The sequence below is a fragment of the Euprymna scolopes genome, unplaced genomic scaffold (assembly GCF_053919585.1).
Source record: "Euprymna scolopes isolate OS-2025 unplaced genomic scaffold, ASM5391958v1 sca39, whole genome shotgun sequence".
NCBI classification, from domain to species: Eukaryota; Metazoa; Mollusca; class Cephalopoda; order Sepiida; family Sepiolidae; genus Euprymna; species Euprymna scolopes.
In genome coordinates this window covers 3,812-21,973 of record NW_027633424.1, presented here as the reverse complement: position 1 = coordinate 21,973, position 18,162 = coordinate 3,812, and the positions used below count along the sequence as shown (strand labels likewise).

At 53.6% G+C, this 18,162-nt stretch overlaps 16 non-coding genes across 16 annotated transcripts; all 16 read right to left on the bottom strand.

Moving 5' to 3' along the window:
• Positions 1–120: 120 nt before the first annotated feature.
• LOC145274534 (U2 spliceosomal RNA) lies at positions 121–321 on the bottom strand. The gene has a single exon (XR_013866756.1). It is a non-coding gene; the product is annotated as a U2 spliceosomal RNA (small nuclear RNA).
• A 365-nt stretch (positions 322–686) lies between these two features.
• LOC145274522 (U2 spliceosomal RNA) lies at positions 687–887 on the bottom strand. Its single transcript, XR_013866745.1, has one exon. It is a non-coding gene; the product is annotated as a U2 spliceosomal RNA (small nuclear RNA).
• A 365-nt stretch (positions 888–1,252) lies between these two features.
• On the bottom strand, positions 1,253–1,453 carry LOC145274510 (U2 spliceosomal RNA). Its single transcript, XR_013866734.1, has one exon. It is a non-coding gene; the product is annotated as a U2 spliceosomal RNA (small nuclear RNA).
• Positions 1,454–1,818: 365 nt separating this feature from the next.
• LOC145274498 (U2 spliceosomal RNA) lies at positions 1,819–2,019 on the bottom strand. Its single transcript, XR_013866723.1, has one exon. It is a non-coding gene; the product is annotated as a U2 spliceosomal RNA (small nuclear RNA).
• Positions 2,020–2,384: 365 nt separating this feature from the next.
• Positions 2,385–2,585, bottom strand: LOC145274486 (U2 spliceosomal RNA). Its single transcript, XR_013866712.1, has one exon. It is a non-coding gene; the product is annotated as a U2 spliceosomal RNA (small nuclear RNA).
• Positions 2,586–2,950: 365 nt separating this feature from the next.
• Positions 2,951–3,151, bottom strand: LOC145274474 (U2 spliceosomal RNA). Its single transcript, XR_013866701.1, has one exon. It is a non-coding gene; the product is annotated as a U2 spliceosomal RNA (small nuclear RNA).
• A 365-nt stretch (positions 3,152–3,516) lies between these two features.
• Positions 3,517–3,717, bottom strand: LOC145274461 (U2 spliceosomal RNA). Its single transcript, XR_013866690.1, has one exon. It is a non-coding gene; the product is annotated as a U2 spliceosomal RNA (small nuclear RNA).
• Positions 3,718–4,082: 365 nt separating this feature from the next.
• Positions 4,083–4,283, bottom strand: LOC145274449 (U2 spliceosomal RNA). Its single transcript, XR_013866679.1, has one exon. It is a non-coding gene; the product is annotated as a U2 spliceosomal RNA (small nuclear RNA).
• Positions 4,284–4,648: 365 nt separating this feature from the next.
• LOC145274660 (U2 spliceosomal RNA) lies at positions 4,649–4,849 on the bottom strand. The gene has a single exon (XR_013866867.1). It is a non-coding gene; the product is annotated as a U2 spliceosomal RNA (small nuclear RNA).
• A 365-nt stretch (positions 4,850–5,214) lies between these two features.
• LOC145274648 (U2 spliceosomal RNA) lies at positions 5,215–5,415 on the bottom strand. The gene has a single exon (XR_013866856.1). It is a non-coding gene; the product is annotated as a U2 spliceosomal RNA (small nuclear RNA).
• A 365-nt stretch (positions 5,416–5,780) lies between these two features.
• LOC145274609 (U2 spliceosomal RNA) lies at positions 5,781–5,981 on the bottom strand. The gene has a single exon (XR_013866824.1). It is a non-coding gene; the product is annotated as a U2 spliceosomal RNA (small nuclear RNA).
• Positions 5,982–13,079: 7,098 nt separating this feature from the next.
• On the bottom strand, positions 13,080–13,269 carry LOC145274626 (U2 spliceosomal RNA). Its single transcript, XR_013866838.1, has one exon. It is a non-coding gene; the product is annotated as a U2 spliceosomal RNA (small nuclear RNA).
• Positions 13,270–13,634: 365 nt separating this feature from the next.
• On the bottom strand, positions 13,635–13,835 carry LOC145274636 (U2 spliceosomal RNA). Its single transcript, XR_013866845.1, has one exon. It is a non-coding gene; the product is annotated as a U2 spliceosomal RNA (small nuclear RNA).
• Positions 13,836–14,200: 365 nt separating this feature from the next.
• LOC145274565 (U2 spliceosomal RNA) lies at positions 14,201–14,401 on the bottom strand. The gene has a single exon (XR_013866784.1). It is a non-coding gene; the product is annotated as a U2 spliceosomal RNA (small nuclear RNA).
• Positions 14,402–14,766: 365 nt separating this feature from the next.
• LOC145274442 (U2 spliceosomal RNA) lies at positions 14,767–14,967 on the bottom strand. The gene has a single exon (XR_013866673.1). It is a non-coding gene; the product is annotated as a U2 spliceosomal RNA (small nuclear RNA).
• Positions 14,968–15,332: 365 nt separating this feature from the next.
• LOC145274607 (U2 spliceosomal RNA) lies at positions 15,333–15,533 on the bottom strand. Its single transcript, XR_013866822.1, has one exon. It is a non-coding gene; the product is annotated as a U2 spliceosomal RNA (small nuclear RNA).
• Positions 15,534–18,162: the final 2,629 nt, after the last annotated feature.

The window sequence follows — 18,162 nt, the reverse complement described above, 5'->3', positions numbered from 1 at the left end:
CAACTAAGTAAAGGGAAGTAAGTACCAACAAAGTAGTTTAGTTTAGTAGTAAGATCAAAGTAGTAGTCAGTCTGTTTTTGGGATTGCGTTTTCTGACTCTTTCCCGAGCGAGCTGGGGTCAGAATCGGGGCTGTTAACTCCTGGAGGCAGTGCAATACCAGGCCAACCCGTGGAGAAGGGGGAGCAAGCTCCTAACCCTTGACCGAGTTCCAAAAATCAGTTTAATATCGTGATCCCTCCATGCGAGGGACCTATCAGATATTAAGCTGATAAGAACAGATACTACACTTTGATCTTAGCCAGAAGAGGCCGAGAAGCGATAAAGGGGCTCCCTCCGGGGCCGGGGTCGTCAGTGGACCGGTCCGGGCGGCAAAGGTTGCGGGCAGAGCGACAACGACCCCCCTACCCCCGGCCCCTCTCTACTAGTGGAAGCGTCGATCGCAGGCAGCGGCCAAGGAGGGCCGCCCGCCCGCCTCCGTCCTCCAGCTAATGAGACCAACGAACGGTCCAGCCGAGCGGACCGGACCGAAAGCGAACGAAACCAAAGCAAGCAACAACTAAACAAACAACTAAGTAAAGGGAAGTAAGTACCAACAAAGTAGTTTAGTTTAGTAGTAAGATCAAAGTAGTAGTCAGTCTGTTTTTGGGATTGCGTTTTCTGACTCTTTCCCGAGCGAGCTGGGGTCAGAATCGGGGCTGTTAACTCCTGGAGGCAGTGCAATACCAGGCCAACCCGTGGAGAAGGGGGAGCAAGCTCCTAACCCTTGACCGAGTTCCAAAAATCAGTTTAATATCGTGATCCCTCCATGCGAGGGACCTATCAGATATTAAGCTGATAAGAACAGATACTACACTTTGATCTTAGCCAGAAGAGGCCGAGAAGCGATAAAGGGGCTCCCTCCGGGGCCGGGGTCGTCAGTGGACCGGTCCGGGCGGCAAAGGTTGCGGGCAGAGCGACAACGACCCCCCTACCCCCGGCCCCTCTCTACTAGTGGAAGCGTCGATCGCAGGCAGCGGCCAAGGAGGGCCGCCCGCCCGCCTCCGTCCTCCAGCTAATGAGACCAACGAACGGTCCAGCCGAGCGGACCGGACCGAAAGCGAACGAAACCAAAGCAAGCAACAACTAAACAAACAACTAAGTAAAGGGAAGTAAGTACCAACAAAGTAGTTTAGTTTAGTAGTAAGATCAAAGTAGTAGTCAGTCTGTTTTTGGGATTGCGTTTTCTGACTCTTTCCCGAGCGAGCTGGGGTCAGAATCGGGGCTGTTAACTCCTGGAGGCAGTGCAATACCAGGCCAACCCGTGGAGAAGGGGGAGCAAGCTCCTAACCCTTGACCGAGTTCCAAAAATCAGTTTAATATCGTGATCCCTCCATGCGAGGGACCTATCAGATATTAAGCTGATAAGAACAGATACTACACTTTGATCTTAGCCAGAAGAGGCCGAGAAGCGATAAAGGGGCTCCCTCCGGGGCCGGGGTCGTCAGTGGACCGGTCCGGGCGGCAAAGGTTGCGGGCAGAGCGACAACGACCCCCCTACCCCCGGCCCCTCTCTACTAGTGGAAGCGTCGATCGCAGGCAGCGGCCAAGGAGGGCCGCCCGCCCGCCTCCGTCCTCCAGCTAATGAGACCAACGAACGGTCCAGCCGAGCGGACCGGACCGAAAGCGAACGAAACCAAAGCAAGCAACAACTAAACAAACAACTAAGTAAAGGGAAGTAAGTACCAACAAAGTAGTTTAGTTTAGTAGTAAGATCAAAGTAGTAGTCAGTCTGTTTTTGGGATTGCGTTTTCTGACTCTTTCCCGAGCGAGCTGGGGTCAGAATCGGGGCTGTTAACTCCTGGAGGCAGTGCAATACCAGGCCAACCCGTGGAGAAGGGGGAGCAAGCTCCTAACCCTTGACCGAGTTCCAAAAATCAGTTTAATATCGTGATCCCTCCATGCGAGGGACCTATCAGATATTAAGCTGATAAGAACAGATACTACACTTTGATCTTAGCCAGAAGAGGCCGAGAAGCGATAAAGGGGCTCCCTCCGGGGCCGGGGTCGTCAGTGGACCGGTCCGGGCGGCAAAGGTTGCGGGCAGAGCGACAACGACCCCCCTACCCCCGGCCCCTCTCTACTAGTGGAAGCGTCGATCGCAGGCAGCGGCCAAGGAGGGCCGCCCGCCCGCCTCCGTCCTCCAGCTAATGAGACCAACGAACGGTCCAGCCGAGCGGACCGGACCGAAAGCGAACGAAACCAAAGCAAGCAACAACTAAACAAACAACTAAGTAAAGGGAAGTAAGTACCAACAAAGTAGTTTAGTTTAGTAGTAAGATCAAAGTAGTAGTCAGTCTGTTTTTGGGATTGCGTTTTCTGACTCTTTCCCGAGCGAGCTGGGGTCAGAATCGGGGCTGTTAACTCCTGGAGGCAGTGCAATACCAGGCCAACCCGTGGAGAAGGGGGAGCAAGCTCCTAACCCTTGACCGAGTTCCAAAAATCAGTTTAATATCGTGATCCCTCCATGCGAGGGACCTATCAGATATTAAGCTGATAAGAACAGATACTACACTTTGATCTTAGCCAGAAGAGGCCGAGAAGCGATAAAGGGGCTCCCTCCGGGGCCGGGGTCGTCAGTGGACCGGTCCGGGCGGCAAAGGTTGCGGGCAGAGCGACAACGACCCCCCTACCCCCGGCCCCTCTCTACTAGTGGAAGCGTCGATCGCAGGCAGCGGCCAAGGAGGGCCGCCCGCCCGCCTCCGTCCTCCAGCTAATGAGACCAACGAACGGTCCAGCCGAGCGGACCGGACCGAAAGCGAACGAAACCAAAGCAAGCAACAACTAAACAAACAACTAAGTAAAGGGAAGTAAGTACCAACAAAGTAGTTTAGTTTAGTAGTAAGATCAAAGTAGTAGTCAGTCTGTTTTTGGGATTGCGTTTTCTGACTCTTTCCCGAGCGAGCTGGGGTCAGAATCGGGGCTGTTAACTCCTGGAGGCAGTGCAATACCAGGCCAACCCGTGGAGAAGGGGGAGCAAGCTCCTAACCCTTGACCGAGTTCCAAAAATCAGTTTAATATCGTGATCCCTCCATGCGAGGGACCTATCAGATATTAAGCTGATAAGAACAGATACTACACTTTGATCTTAGCCAGAAGAGGCCGAGAAGCGATAAAGGGGCTCCCTCCGGGGCCGGGGTCGTCAGTGGACCGGTCCGGGCGGCAAAGGTTGCGGGCAGAGCGACAACGACCCCCCTACCCCCGGCCCCTCTCTACTAGTGGAAGCGTCGATCGCAGGCAGCGGCCAAGGAGGGCCGCCCGCCCGCCTCCGTCCTCCAGCTAATGAGACCAACGAACGGTCCAGCCGAGCGGACCGGACCGAAAGCGAACGAAACCAAAGCAAGCAACAACTAAACAAACAACTAAGTAAAGGGAAGTAAGTACCAACAAAGTAGTTTAGTTTAGTAGTAAGATCAAAGTAGTAGTCAGTCTGTTTTTGGGATTGCGTTTTCTGACTCTTTCCCGAGCGAGCTGGGGTCAGAATCGGGGCTGTTAACTCCTGGAGGCAGTGCAATACCAGGCCAACCCGTGGAGAAGGGGGAGCAAGCTCCTAACCCTTGACCGAGTTCCAAAAATCAGTTTAATATCGTGATCCCTCCATGCGAGGGACCTATCAGATATTAAGCTGATAAGAACAGATACTACACTTTGATCTTAGCCAGAAGAGGCCGAGAAGCGATAAAGGGGCTCCCTCCGGGGCCGGGGTCGTCAGTGGACCGGTCCGGGCGGCAAAGGTTGCGGGCAGAGCGACAACGACCCCCCTACCCCCGGCCCCTCTCTACTAGTGGAAGCGTCGATCGCAGGCAGCGGCCAAGGAGGGCCGCCCGCCCGCCTCCGTCCTCCAGCTAATGAGACCAACGAACGGTCCAGCCGAGCGGACCGGACCGAAAGCGAACGAAACCAAAGCAAGCAACAACTAAACAAACAACTAAGTAAAGGGAAGTAAGTACCAACAAAGTAGTTTAGTTTAGTAGTAAGATCAAAGTAGTAGTCAGTCTGTTTTTGGGATTGCGTTTTCTGACTCTTTCCCGAGCGAGCTGGGGTCAGAATCGGGGCTGTTAACTCCTGGAGGCAGTGCAATACCAGGCCAACCCGTGGAGAAGGGGGAGCAAGCTCCTAACCCTTGACCGAGTTCCAAAAATCAGTTTAATATCGTGATCCCTCCATGCGAGGGACCTATCAGATATTAAGCTGATAAGAACAGATACTACACTTTGATCTTAGCCAGAAGAGGCCGAGAAGCGATAAAGGGGCTCCCTCCGGGGCCGGGGTCGTCAGTGGACCGGTCCGGGCGGCAAAGGTTGCGGGCAGAGCGACAACGACCCCCCTACCCCCGGCCCCTCTCTACTAGTGGAAGCGTCGATCGCAGGCAGCGGCCAAGGAGGGCCGCCCGCCCGCCTCCGTCCTCCAGCTAATGAGACCAACGAACGGTCCAGCCGAGCGGACCGGACCGAAAGCGAACGAAACCAAAGCAAGCAACAACTAAACAAACAACTAAGTAAAGGGAAGTAAGTACCAACAAAGTAGTTTAGTTTAGTAGTAAGATCAAAGTAGTAGTCAGTCTGTTTTTGGGATTGCGTTTTCTGACTCTTTCCCGAGCGAGCTGGGGTCAGAATCGGGGCTGTTAACTCCTGGAGGCAGTGCAATACCAGGCCAACCCGTGGAGAAGGGGGAGCAAGCTCCTAACCCTTGACCGAGTTCCAAAAATCAGTTTAATATCGTGATCCCTCCATGCGAGGGACCTATCAGATATTAAGCTGATAAGAACAGATACTACACTTTGATCTTAGCCAGAAGAGGCCGAGAAGCGATAAAGGGGCTCCCTCCGGGGCCGGGGTCGTCAGTGGACCGGTCCGGGCGGCAAAGGTTGCGGGCAGAGCGACAACGACCCCCCTACCCCCGGCCCCTCTCTACTAGTGGAAGCGTCGATCGCAGGCAGCGGCCAAGGAGGGCCGCCCGCCCGCCTCCGTCCTCCAGCTAATGAGACCAACGAACGGTCCAGCCGAGCGGACCGGACCGAAAGCGAACGAAACCAAAGCAAGCAACAACTAAACAAACAACTAAGTAAAGGGAAGTAAGTACCAACAAAGTAGTTTAGTTTAGTAGTAAGATCAAAGTAGTAGTCAGTCTGTTTTTGGGATTGCGTTTTCTGACTCTTTCCCGAGCGAGCTGGGGTCAGAATCGGGGCTGTTAACTCCTGGAGGCAGTGCAATACCAGGCCAACCCGTGGAGAAGGGGGAGCAAGCTCCTAACCCTTGACCGAGTTCCAAAAATCAGTTTAATATCGTGATCCCTCCATGCGAGGGACCTATCAGATATTAAGCTGATAAGAACAGATACTACACTTTGATCTTAGCCAGAAGAGGCCGAGAAGCGATAAAGGGGCTCCCTCCGGGGCCGGGGTCGTCAGTGGACCGGTCCGGGCGGCAAAGGTTGCGGGCAGAGCGACAACGACCCCCCTACCCCCGGCCCCTCTCTACTAGTGGAAGCGTCGATCGCAGGCAGCGGCCAAGGAGGGCCGCCCGCCCGCCTCCGTCCTCCAGCTAATGAGACCAACGAACGGTCCAGCCGAGCGGACCGGACCGAAAGCGAACGAAACCAAAGCAAGCAACAACTAAACAAACAACTAAGTAAAGGGAAGTAAGTACCAACAAAGTAGTTTAGTTTAGTAGTAAGATCAAAGTAGTAGTCAGTCTGTTTTTGGGATTGCGTTTTCTGACTCTTTCCCGAGCGAGCTGGGGTCAGAATCGGGGCTGTTAACTCCTGGAGGCAGTGCAATACCAGGCCAACCCGTGGAGAAGGGGGAGCAAGCTCCTAACCCTTGACCGAGTTCCAAAAATCAGTTTAATATCGTGATCCCTCCATGCGAGGGACCTATCAGATATTAAGCTGATAAGAACAGATACTACACTTTGATCTTAGCCAGAAGAGGCCGAGAATTTATTTAGTCGTTACGGCCCCGACCTTGGCATTATCTACTGCCAAGGCCTTATTTGGGGTCCGTAACAACTTAGGCACCAGGGCCAAGTAGGGGGGTGTGGGGGAAAAAAGAAATCGGGTCTTTACTAGAGCTAACGCTAGACTTGTACTGAAAGACAAGTTCTTTATTAAAAGACTACACTAGAGAACTATCATTCTACAATTCGCCTTACATTCTTACCAGGACCTATTTAAAATAAAACTAATTCTCCCCAGCTTAACGGGATGGCAGGCGACCTTCATGCATTCTGTAATAATAAAAAAGTGTATTTACATAAAACAAAACAAAAATATATGTACAAACAAAATTATTATTTTTTTTTTTTTTTTTTTTTTTTTTTTTTTTTTTTTTTTTAAAATAAATGGGGGTGAGATGAAGGGGAGGGGGGCAAGCTAAAATACACCCAAAAAGAAAGAAAAAGAAAACAACTTAACAAAATGCCTATGGGGGCGGATTAGTAAGGGACCCTCCCATCCTACTCTCTACTCGTTAGTGGAACGCCCACTGTCTTCCGGTCCCCTCCCCGAAGGGAAAGGTGAAAGCAAGCAGGTCGCTCCCTAGTGGGGAATGGAGGATCTACGGGACAGCAAAAACTGCTGGTGAAAAAATAACTTGTGGAGGGGGTTCGTCGGGAATGGACGGCGTCTTCCAAGATAAAAATGCATAAGGGGCAACAAAGGCCGGGGACAAAACAAACAAGTGGGAGTGGGCATCTTTGGAAGCTCTCCTAGTGCCGAATAAAAATAAATCAGGGACCGGATCGACACACATACATCCCTAGTCTAGGCCCTAATAAAGATACTCATCTTCCACTCGAAGTGGTTACCATTTCCTAACTAACCCTAGCTTCTACCCATGGACAAGAGTAGACTCTTGTTTAACAAATACATTGGGGTGGGTTCCGAGTATAGAAAACACCAACCCCAGCACCCTAGGACCAATTCTAACCAGGGGGAAGCACGAACTCGAACCTGGCTCCTCGTCGGATGCACAAACTAGTGTTGTGCACCCATCTTCTATCAAAGTCGATGCGGGGCAACCTTTCCCAATCGCATCTGATTTTCGTTTTAAGTTGGTGCTTAAAACGAACGACCAGATCCCGATCGGAAACAGACTGCCCCTCATAGACGATGTCTAGACGTGAAACCCACGTCACTAACCTAGCTACGGCTAGTATCGCTAGAAACACCAACCGTTTCTCCCTAGAAAACGGCGGGTCCACATTATCGACCACATACGCTAAATCAAGTGGCACCGACCGCTCGGGGTCGATGCGAGCCGTTACCTCTTCGACATACCTCCAGAGACTCCGCACCCCGCTGCAAAGAAAGAACGCGTGTTCCCTCGTCTCGTCCTCCTCCTCGTCATTGCAGCGGGGGCACGGGGGATAATAAAATTCTCCATCCCGGCAATCCCTGGCAAGTCGGTCGAAAAGTGGCAACGCGTCCCGGACCAGTCTCCACGTTACTGAAAATTCTGAATTATTTAAATGACTGCTGGCAGGCGCCCAACTCCACAGCGAGAGAACCTCCTCCCCCGACAGATGTAGCCGCTCCACCAGCGGATCGTTAGCGGTCCCCACCACTAGATCCCGATACAGCCTCCTCCTAGACCGCGCAAGGTCACTGGACCCCGGCAACGCCCTAAGGGCAGCCCGGCACTCGGTGAAGAAACGCGAATCCCCTGCTGGTCTTCTGCGACCTTCAGCGGCAGGGGCGGATACGAGCTGCGGAAAAGCCTGTTCCACCGCTGGTACCCAGTGCGTCTCCTCTAACAGTGTACGACTCAGGAACGCCAGTCTTTCAGCATGCTTGTGACTTTTCAAGTCCGGCATTCCCAAGCCTCCCTCGCCAAGTTTCTGCGTACAGACCTGTCTACGGACATACGGCTTTCCTCCTTTCCACAGCAGTTTAAAAAGGAGGCGCTCTAAAGCCTTACAGCGGTCCGCAGGCAGGGGAAGAACAGATAAACGGTAAAGGATCAGCGGAAACACGTAAGTGGCGCATGCCTCCGCACGACCCTTCAAGGACAACCTCCTTCGAATCCAAGACACGACCGACGATTCGACCTTCGTCTGTACCTCCGACCAATTCTTGTCCAACTGGAGATCCGGCCCGAACCACACGCCGAGGATCTTAACCGGGCCATCAGTCCAGCCGAACGCACCTGGAAGCGAGTTTACCCCGGTCCAGGCGCTCAACCGCAGGCCGACGGACTTGCTGCGATTGATCACGGCCCCTGTAACAACTTCGTACTCAGCGATCGCCTCTATCACCGCTTCGATGTCGTTACGACAAGCTGCGAAAACGGTGACGTCATCAGCGTACGCGGACACCCTGGCAAATCGGCCGCCAGGTAGAGCAATGCCGCGTAGGACTGGTCTCGCCGCCTCGTCCCTTAATTTGCGAAGGAAGGGCTCCAACGCCAGGACATAGAGCAGAGGCGACAGCGGACAGCCCTGCCGCACCGACCGAGAGACCCCAAAGGACTCCGACAACCTACCGTTGACTTGCACCACTACCGCGGGATCACGATACAGAGCAGAGACCCACTTGCGGAAGTCCGGACCAAAGCCGGCGGTTTCCACAACAGACCTCAGGAACCCATGGTCCACCCTATCGAACGCCTTGGACTGATCCAAATTGATCAGCGCGGCTTCCGTGTCGTCTTCTAAACCCTCTAAGATCAAGCGCACCAGGTGCAAGTTGTTCTGAATTGATCGACCCTTCACAGCGTAATTCTGATCCGGTTCGACCAAGTCACCGATAACAACCTGCATCCGATTTGCAAGAACGCGAGCCAAAATCTTCACGTCTGCGTTAAGCAGAGTGATCGGCCTGTAATCGTCTAGATTCCCCCCTCCAGGTTGGTTCCCCTTCTTCAAAAGCGTGACCACTCCCTTGGTAACCTGTCTCGGGATCGAGCCCGTGACAAACCAGTGGTTAAACACGCCCGTCAGAAGGGGAACAAACATGGGCGACAGCCTCAAGAACAATTCATAGGGCAAACCATCAAGTCCCGGAGATTTGTTGAGGCCTACCTGCTTCAACGCAGTAATGACCTCACGCTCCGTAACCATCCCCTCGCAGCTAGCCGCTCGGTCCGCAGTAAGGCGGGGCGAGCCAGCCAAATAGCCGCCAAACTCCTGGCCGCGGAGTCTGGGTAGTTGGGTGAATCGCTCCTCCAGATGTTGTCGAAACCCGTTGCAGATCTCCCGCGCCGACACGAGAGAGCGCCCTTCCAGGTCTTTCACTTCCCGAATGTACCCATCCGAGCCACGTCTTAAAGCAGCCCCACGCTCAACAGCGTCAACGTTCGCGGCTTCGTTGGAGACTCTTTTTAACCTAGCTCTAACTACCTGACCTGTGTATCGCTCGCTAGCCAAGCGATTCAGGTCCTCCTTTACTAGAGCTAGTTCTAGGGAATCCCCCCCCGCCACCGCCCGGGTCAGTCTATCGTCTAAGTGCCTTTTGGTCCGAGCCCTAACTAACGCGAGGCTTTGGCTATATTGGACACAAAAGCGCCTAATGGTGACCTTAAGCTTAACCCACCAGCTACTCCCGGTAACCGCCCCCACTAACTCCCTCTGGATTAGTGTTGTCAGCCGCTCCCGGAAGTCTTCCGACTCCAACAAGGAGGCGTTCAACTTCCAGTAGCCAGCCAACCTAGGCCTATTACCTAACTTCAAACGGGCCAACACGAGTTTGTGGTCCGAATGACCTAGCCAGTGGAACGTGGGACAAGATAGAAAATCTACGTCGCCCCTTCTAATTAACATCCTGTCCAAGTATGTACTTGGACTGGAGGCCGCACTAGTATGCCACGTCCACATCTCCCTCCCGGGGTGATCCAGACGGAACCTATCGACCAGATCGCACGAGGCCATCAGGTCAGACAGGCTGCTTTCACACCAACCCGACCCTCTAACCCCCCCGACCTTATCTATGCTGGGGTCCAGGACGGCATTCCAGTCCCCCATTAAGACTACCCGCTCCGGACCCGAAGAGAGAAACACCTCCACCCGCCGAAAAAAGGAAACCCTCTCGCTGGGGATGTTAGGTGCATAAACTGCCACTATCCGGAACACGCCGCTTTTAACGGCAACATCGACCACGACCAGCCTCCCATGAGCGTCGGCGTGGATAACGGTAACCGTCGCAGACAGGGTGCGACTTACTAGAACAGAAACCCCACTGCTACGGAGATTGCCGTATGCTGAGTAAACGTAAAAGTCGTTGACCAGCACACTGCAATCCCCGGGCCCAACAAAGTGGGTCTCCTGTAACGCAGCTATATCTACCTCAAGGGCCACGAGATCCCTCAGCACGCGAGCAGCCTTGCTTCGAGATCTCATGCCCCTCGCATTTAAACTAGCCAGGTTCAAGCCCGTGGCCATGCTTCCCTATCTAGAAAAATTCGTCGACTAGGGGTCTGAAGTCCTCGGGGGATAGGACGTCAAAAGCCTGGCCAAGACTGCCCGAGAGCAGGTCGGACGTAAGCCGTCCGTCTCTAGCCAGGCCCCCAACGTCCAGAGGAAACGTAATTTTTAGAGCCCTATACAGGGAGGGGTGAACATAAATGGGGACCCTCCCTTCGCATTTTTTGGCTATTTGCCCTAGTGATGGGTGCTCCCCGTCGAATATTTTTAATCCCTTAAAGGCCGTCTTGCTTTCTTCTAGCATCCTCCATAAGGCTTTCGCTCGCCCTCCCCTATTTGGCCGGACGAACGTAATCAGCTGAGGAGCATCCGCAAAATTCCTAGGGTCAGCGACCTCCTTCTCGTCCACCTTTGAGAGGTTTTCGAGGGACCTCAAAAATTTCCTTTGTCTTCCATTGAGGTCGCTGACCGATTCTTCCATTCTGACTTGGCAGATTTTTTCTCCCGGCCAGAAGGGAAACTTTCTGGACTTGCCTTCTCTGGGAGCTGCAGGCCTCTCATCTGGTCGTTTTTTGGTTGGCTCCTCAGCCTCCATCGGTGTTTCTGGAGCTTCGCCCGGCTCCTTTTCCTCTGGAGGGGTACTGAATAGGGGAGGGGTGGCCTGGACATCCTCTTCGGGGACTTGTGTTGGATGCTCAGGGTCTTCTTCTATCATTTTCTCTCTTTTCGCATCTTTTTTGGCCCCTCCTCCTTCTTCTTCTTCCGACTCGGAGGAGCTGACCCTGAGTTTTCTTTTGGCCGACCCTGCCGCTCCTCTGGGTGTTGTTATTGGAGCGGCCACTTCCATCTTTTTCGTTTTCCTGGAGACCACCTTACTCCAGGTGCCGGCCTCGTTCCTGTCCGCCGCCTTGTCCTCGCTTAGTTTCTTTGCTGCTGTTTCTTTTTCTTTTTCGGCTTCTATCCTTTTAGGACAGAAGCGGGACACATGGCCTGGTTTCTGGCAGGACCAGCAGTGCGGCCTCCTTCCTTCAACAATGACCAGCATTGTCCAGCCCTCACATGAAAGTTGGGAGGGGATTTTTTCGACCTCCTTTCGGTCCACCCTCATGTCCAGTCTTATCTCCCCCATCCGGATTCCTCGGGGGCCAATCACCGGCTGCACACTCTCGACCTCCCCGTACTGTGCCATCGTGGCGCCCAGCTGGTCTTCCGAAATGAAGCTGGGCACTCCCTTCACTGTAACCGCTGCCCTCCTCTTTGATTTGTATTCCGGCCGCAGTCGAAAATTCTTCCAGGTGAGATCTCCTTTTGCCAACCTCTCTGCGTCTTCCCTCGTTGGCAAAAGGATATCCCACATGGCAAAAAACCGTCGCACCAAGTACTGGGCCGGAATCCGCAGCTCACCCAGGATTTCTAGCATCTTTTCAGCTGGGATCCTCGTTAGTCCCTTCCCCTTCTCGTCGAAGGTGAGGAAGGCGATTGACCTGTCTTGCATTGCCTCCTGGACTTCTGGCACCACCTTCATCACGTTACCAGCCGCATATTCTTTGAAATTATTTTCCAGGAGGTCTTTATAGTATTGGGGGGTCTTCTTTTTTCCTCCGGGAATTCCTGCTGGCAATTTTACTCCGGACCAGGCTGCCGATACTTCCTTTTGCGCAGCCGGTATTGGTGAATCATCCCTGGTGAGGGCTGGCCAATCCTCCGCGCTGGCTGGAACCGCATCCTTATCCGACGCCCTCCCTGACCCCTGGGAGCACCCATCTACTACGATCACCTCCTCGGATCTAACCTTTCTTAGTCCCTCCGTTGCTGGTTTTTGGGGGCTGCTTTTTTCGGACTGCGTTTCCGTTGGGGGACCCTCATCCGTGACCCACCAACGCTTTACCGGCCTTCTCCTATCTTTTCGCGCCTCCTTCCACGTTGCTGCCTCTTTTCCTCCTGTTGACTCCCTCATTGAGTTCCTCCAGGCTTCGGCCACTTGTTCTCTTGACATGGCCCCTGGAGTTTTCCCTGGCAGCCTTTCCCCCACTTTGCCTACCGCTGCTGTTGGGGCAACTTCCACCACGGCTACATTAGGGCTAACGACCCCCAGATCAGCGTTCTCCCTATTGGGGGTACCCTGCAGGGCAGTCCCCCCCGCGACCATCAAGCTGCCAGCGGCGGCTACCAACCTGCACGAAATGGGGTTGCCTTTACGGGCAGCAACCCCCGACACGCGTCTCGAACCTGACCAAGGGGATTCGACCCCTTCCCTACTCCTGCCAGAGGCCTCGACCACTGGACTGGGGGCAGCGACCCCCGCTCGCGATCCGGACACGACCGACACGACCGACACGACCGACTCGACCGACGCAACCGACGCTACCGAACACTCCGGGGTGGCGACCCCGGGGACCCTTCTCGAACTGGGGGTGCCTTGCGGGATGGCACCCCCCCGACCCGTCTCGGACACTACACCTGGGGCGTCCCCCAAGGTGGCAGGAGCAGAGGCCTGCTCCATCTAAGTGAAGGCCCGGAGCCCAACTAGTGCCCGCCGATTCGGAAACCAAGGGACCTTCGCCTAAAAAGGCACGTCGGTATCCCTTGGCCCTGCCGGCTGCTTAAGCTCTAGCTAGACCCCGGACTATCTGTAAAAAATAGAAAACAACAGTTAATAAACAAAACAAAAACTTAACAAGTTCTCAAGGAGGTCCAATCCCCAAAGAAGGGGCTGGTCCTCGCAAGAGCAAGACGCCAAAAGAGGCCAAAAAGAAAAAAGACTTTTGACCAAAGGCCAAAAGCTCCCAACTCGTCAACTAATAGCAGACCAGAGCAAGCACTGAAGAACAGATACTACACTTTGATCTTAGCCAGAAGAGGCCGAGAAGCGATAAAGGGGCTCCCTCCGGGGCCGGGGTCGTCAGTGGACCGGTCCGGGCGGCAAAGGTTGCGGGCAGAGCGACAACGACCCCCCTACCCCCGGCCCCTCTCTACTAGTGGAAGCGTCGATCGCAGGCAGCGGCCAAGGAGGGCCGCCCGCCCGCCTCCGTCCTCCAGCTAATGAGACCAACGAACGGTCCAGCCGAGCGGACCGGACCGAAAGCGAACGAAACCAAAGCAAGCAACAACTAAACAAACAACTAAGTAAAGGGAAGTAAGTACCAACAAAGTAGTTTAGTTTAGTAGTAAGATCAAAGTAGTAGTCAGTCTGTTTTTGGGATTGCGTTTTCTGACTCTTTCCCGAGCGAGCTGGGGTCAGAATCGGGGCTGTTAACTCCTGGAGGCAGTGCAATACCAGGCCAACCCGTGGAGAAGGGGGAGCAAGCTCCTAACCCTTGACCGAGTTCCAAAAATCAGTTTAATATCGTGATCCCTCCATGCGAGGGACCTATCAGATATTAAGCTGATAAGAACAGATACTACACTTTGATCTTAGCCAGAAGAGGCCGAGAAGCGATAAAGGGGCTCCCTCCGGGGCCGGGGTCGTCAGTGGACCGGTCCGGGCGGCAAAGGTTGCGGGCAGAGCGACAACGACCCCCCTACCCCCGGCCCCTCTCTACTAGTGGAAGCGTCGATCGCAGGCAGCGGCCAAGGAGGGCCGCCCGCCCGCCTCCGTCCTCCAGCTAATGAGACCAACGAACGGTCCAGCCGAGCGGACCGGACCGAAAGCGAACGAAACCAAAGCAAGCAACAACTAAACAAACAACTAAGTAAAGGGAAGTAAGTACCAACAAAGTAGTTTAGTTTAGTAGTAAGATCAAAGTAGTAGTCAGTCTGTTTTTGGGATTGCGTTTTCTGACTCTTTCCCGAGCGAGCTGGGGTCAGAATCGGGGCTGTTAACTCCTGGAGGCAGTGCAATACCAGGCCAACCCGTGGAGAAGGGGGAGCAAGCTCCTAACCCTTGACCGAGTTCCAAAAATCAGTTTAATATCGTGATCCCTCCATGCGAGGGACCTATCAGATATTAAGCTGATAAGAACAGATACTACACTTTGATCTTAGCCAGAAGAGGCCGAGAAGCGATAAAGGGGCTCCCTCCGGGGCCGGGGTCGTCAGTGGACCGGTCCGGGCGGCAAAGGTTGCGGGCAGAGCGACAACGACCCCCCTACCCCCGGCCCCTCTCTACTAGTGGAAGCGTCGATCGCAGGCAGCGGCCAAGGAGGGCCGCCCGCCCGCCTCCGTCCTCCAGCTAATGAGACCAACGAACGGTCCAGCCGAGCGGACCGGACCGAAAGCGAACGAAACCAAAGCAAGCAACAACTAAACAAACAACTAAGTAAAGGGAAGTAAGTACCAACAAAGTAGTTTAGTTTAGTAGTAAGATCAAAGTAGTAGTCAGTCTGTTTTTGGGATTGCGTTTTCTGACTCTTTCCCGAGCGAGCTGGGGTCAGAATCGGGGCTGTTAACTCCTGGAGGCAGTGCAATACCAGGCCAACCCGTGGAGAAGGGGGAGCAAGCTCCTAACCCTTGACCGAGTTCCAAAAATCAGTTTAATATCGTGATCCCTCCATGCGAGGGACCTATCAGATATTAAGCTGATAAGAACAGATACTACACTTTGATCTTAGCCAGAAGAGGCCGAGAAGCGATAAAGGGGCTCCCTCCGGGGCCGGGGTCGTCAGTGGACCGGTCCGGGCGGCAAAGGTTGCGGGCAGAGCGACAACGACCCCCCTACCCCCGGCCCCTCTCTACTAGTGGAAGCGTCGATCGCAGGCAGCGGCCAAGGAGGGCCGCCCGCCCGCCTCCGTCCTCCAGCTAATGAGACCAACGAACGGTCCAGCCGAGCGGACCGGACCGAAAGCGAACGAAACCAAAGCAAGCAACAACTAAACAAACAACTAAGTAAAGGGAAGTAAGTACCAACAAAGTAGTTTAGTTTAGTAGTAAGATCAAAGTAGTAGTCAGTCTGTTTTTGGGATTGCGTTTTCTGACTCTTTCCCGAGCGAGCTGGGGTCAGAATCGGGGCTGTTAACTCCTGGAGGCAGTGCAATACCAGGCCAACCCGTGGAGAAGGGGGAGCAAGCTCCTAACCCTTGACCGAGTTCCAAAAATCAGTTTAATATCGTGATCCCTCCATGCGAGGGACCTATCAGATATTAAGCTGATAAGAACAGATACTACACTTTGATCTTAGCCAGAAGAGGCCGAGAATTTATTTAGTCGTTACGGCCCCGACCTTGGCATTATCTACTGCCAAGGCCTTATTTGGGGTCCGTAACAACTTAGGCACCAGGGCCAAGTAGGGGGGTGTGGGGAAAAAAGAAATCGGGTCTTTACTAAAGCTAACGCTAGACTTGTACTGAAAGACAAGTTCTTTATTAAAAGACTACACTAGAGAACTATCATTCTACAATTCGCCTTACATTCTTACCAGGACCTATTTAAAACAAAACTAATTCTCCCCAGCTTAACGGGATGGCAGGCGACCTTCATGCATTCTGTAATAATAAAAAAGTGTATTTACATAAAACAAAACAAAAATATATGTACAAACAAAAAGTATTTTTTTTTTTTTTTTTTTTTTTTTAATAAATGGGGGTGAGATGAAGGGGAGGGGGGCAAGCTAAAATACACCCAAAAAGAAAGAAAAAGAAAACAACTTAACAAAATGCCTATGGGGGCAGATTAGTAAGGGACCCTCCCATCCTACTCTCTACTCGTTAGTGGAACGCCCACTGTCTTCCGGTCCCCTCCCCGAAGGGAAAGGTGAAAGCAAGCAGGTCGCTCCCTAGTGGGGAATGGAGGATCTACGGGACAGCAAAAACTGCTGGTGAAAAAATAACTTGTGGAGGGGGTTCGTCGGGAATGGACGGCGTCTTCCAAGATAAAAATGCATAAGGGGCAACAAAGGCCGGGGACAAAACAAACAAGTGGGAGTGGGCATCTTTGGAAGCTCTCCTAGTGCCGAATAAAAATAAATCAGGGACCGGATCGACACACATACATCCCTAGTCTAGGCCCTAATAAAGATACTCATCTTCCACTCGAAGTGGTTACCATTTCCTAACTAACCCTAGCTTCTACCCATGGACAAGAGTAAACTCTTGTTTAACAAATACATTGGGGTGGGTTCCGAGTATAGAAAACACCAACCCCAGCACCCTAGGACCAATTCTAACCAGGGGGAAGCACGAACTCGAACCTGGCTCCTCGTCGGATGCACAAACTAGTGTTGTGCACCCATCTTCTATCAAAGTCGATGCGGGGCAACCTTTCCCAATCGCATCTGATTTTCGTTTTAAGTTGGTGCTTAAAACGAACGACCAGATCCCGATCGGAAACAGACTGCCCCTCATAGACGATGTCTAGACGTGAAACCCACGTCACTAACCTAGCTACGGCTAGTATCGCTAGAAACACCAACCGTTTCTCCCTAGAAAACGGCGGGTCCACATTATCGACCACATACGCTAAATCAAGTGGCACCGACCGCTCGGGGTCGATGCGAGCCGTTACCTCTTCGACATACCTCCAGAGACTCCGCACCCCGCTGCAAAGAAAGAACGCGTGTTCCCTCGTCTCGTCCTCCTCCTCGTCATTGCAGCGGGGGCACGGGGGATAATAAAATTCTCTATCCCGGCAATCTCTGGCAAGTCGGTCGAAAAGTGGCAGCGCGTCCCGGACCAGTCTCCACGTTACTGAAAATTCTGAATTATTTAAATGACTGCTGGCAGGCGCCCAACTCCACAGCGAGAGAACCTCCTCCCCCGACAGATGTAGCCGCTCCACCAGCGGATCGTTAGCGGTCCCCACCACTAGATCCCGATACAGCCTCCTCCTAGACCGCGCAAGGTCACTGGACCCCGGCAACGCCCTAAGGGCAGCCCGGCACTCGGTGAAGAAACGCGAATCCCCTGCTGGTCTTCTGCGACCTTCAGCGGCAGGGGCGGATACGAGCTGCGGAAAAGCCTGTTCCACCGCCGGTACCCAGTGCGTCTCCTCTAACAGTGTACGACTCAGGAACGCCAGTCTTTCAGCATGCTTGTGACTTTTCAAGTCCGGCATTCCCAAGCCTCCCTCGCCAAGTTTCTGCGTACAGACCTGTCTACGGACATACGGCTTTCCTCCCTTCCAGAGCAGTCGGAAAAGGAGTCGCTCTAAAGCCTTACAGCGGTCCGCAGGCAGGGGAAGAACAGATAAACGGTAAAGGATCAGCGGAAACACGTAAGTGGCGCATGCCTCCGCACGACCCTTCAAGGACAACCTCCTTCGAATCCAAGACACGACCGACGATTCGACCTTCGTCTGTACCTCCGACCAATTCTTGTCCAACTGGAGATCCGGCCCGAACCACACGCCGAGGATCTTAACCGGGCCATCAGTCCAGCCGAACGCACCTGGAAGCGAGTTTACCCCGGTCCAGGCGCTCAACCGCAGGCCGACGGACTTGCTGCGATTGATCACGGCCCCTGTAACAACTTCGTACTCAGCGATCGCCTCTATCACCGCTTCGATGTCGTTACGACAAGCTGCGAAAACGGTGACGTCATCAGCGTACGCGGACACCCTGGCAAATCGGCCGCCAGGTAGAGCAATGCCGCGTAGGACTGGTCTCGCCGCCTCGTCCCTTAATTTGCGAAGGAAGGGCTCCAACGCCAGGACATAGAGCAGAGGCGACAGCGGACAGCCCTGCCGCACCGACCGAGAGACCCCAAAGGACTCCGACAACCTACCGTTGACTTGCACCACTACCGCGGGATCACGATACAGAGCAGAGACCCACTTGCGGAAGTCCGGACCAAAGCCGGCGGTTTCCACAACAGACCTCAGGAACCCATGGTCCAC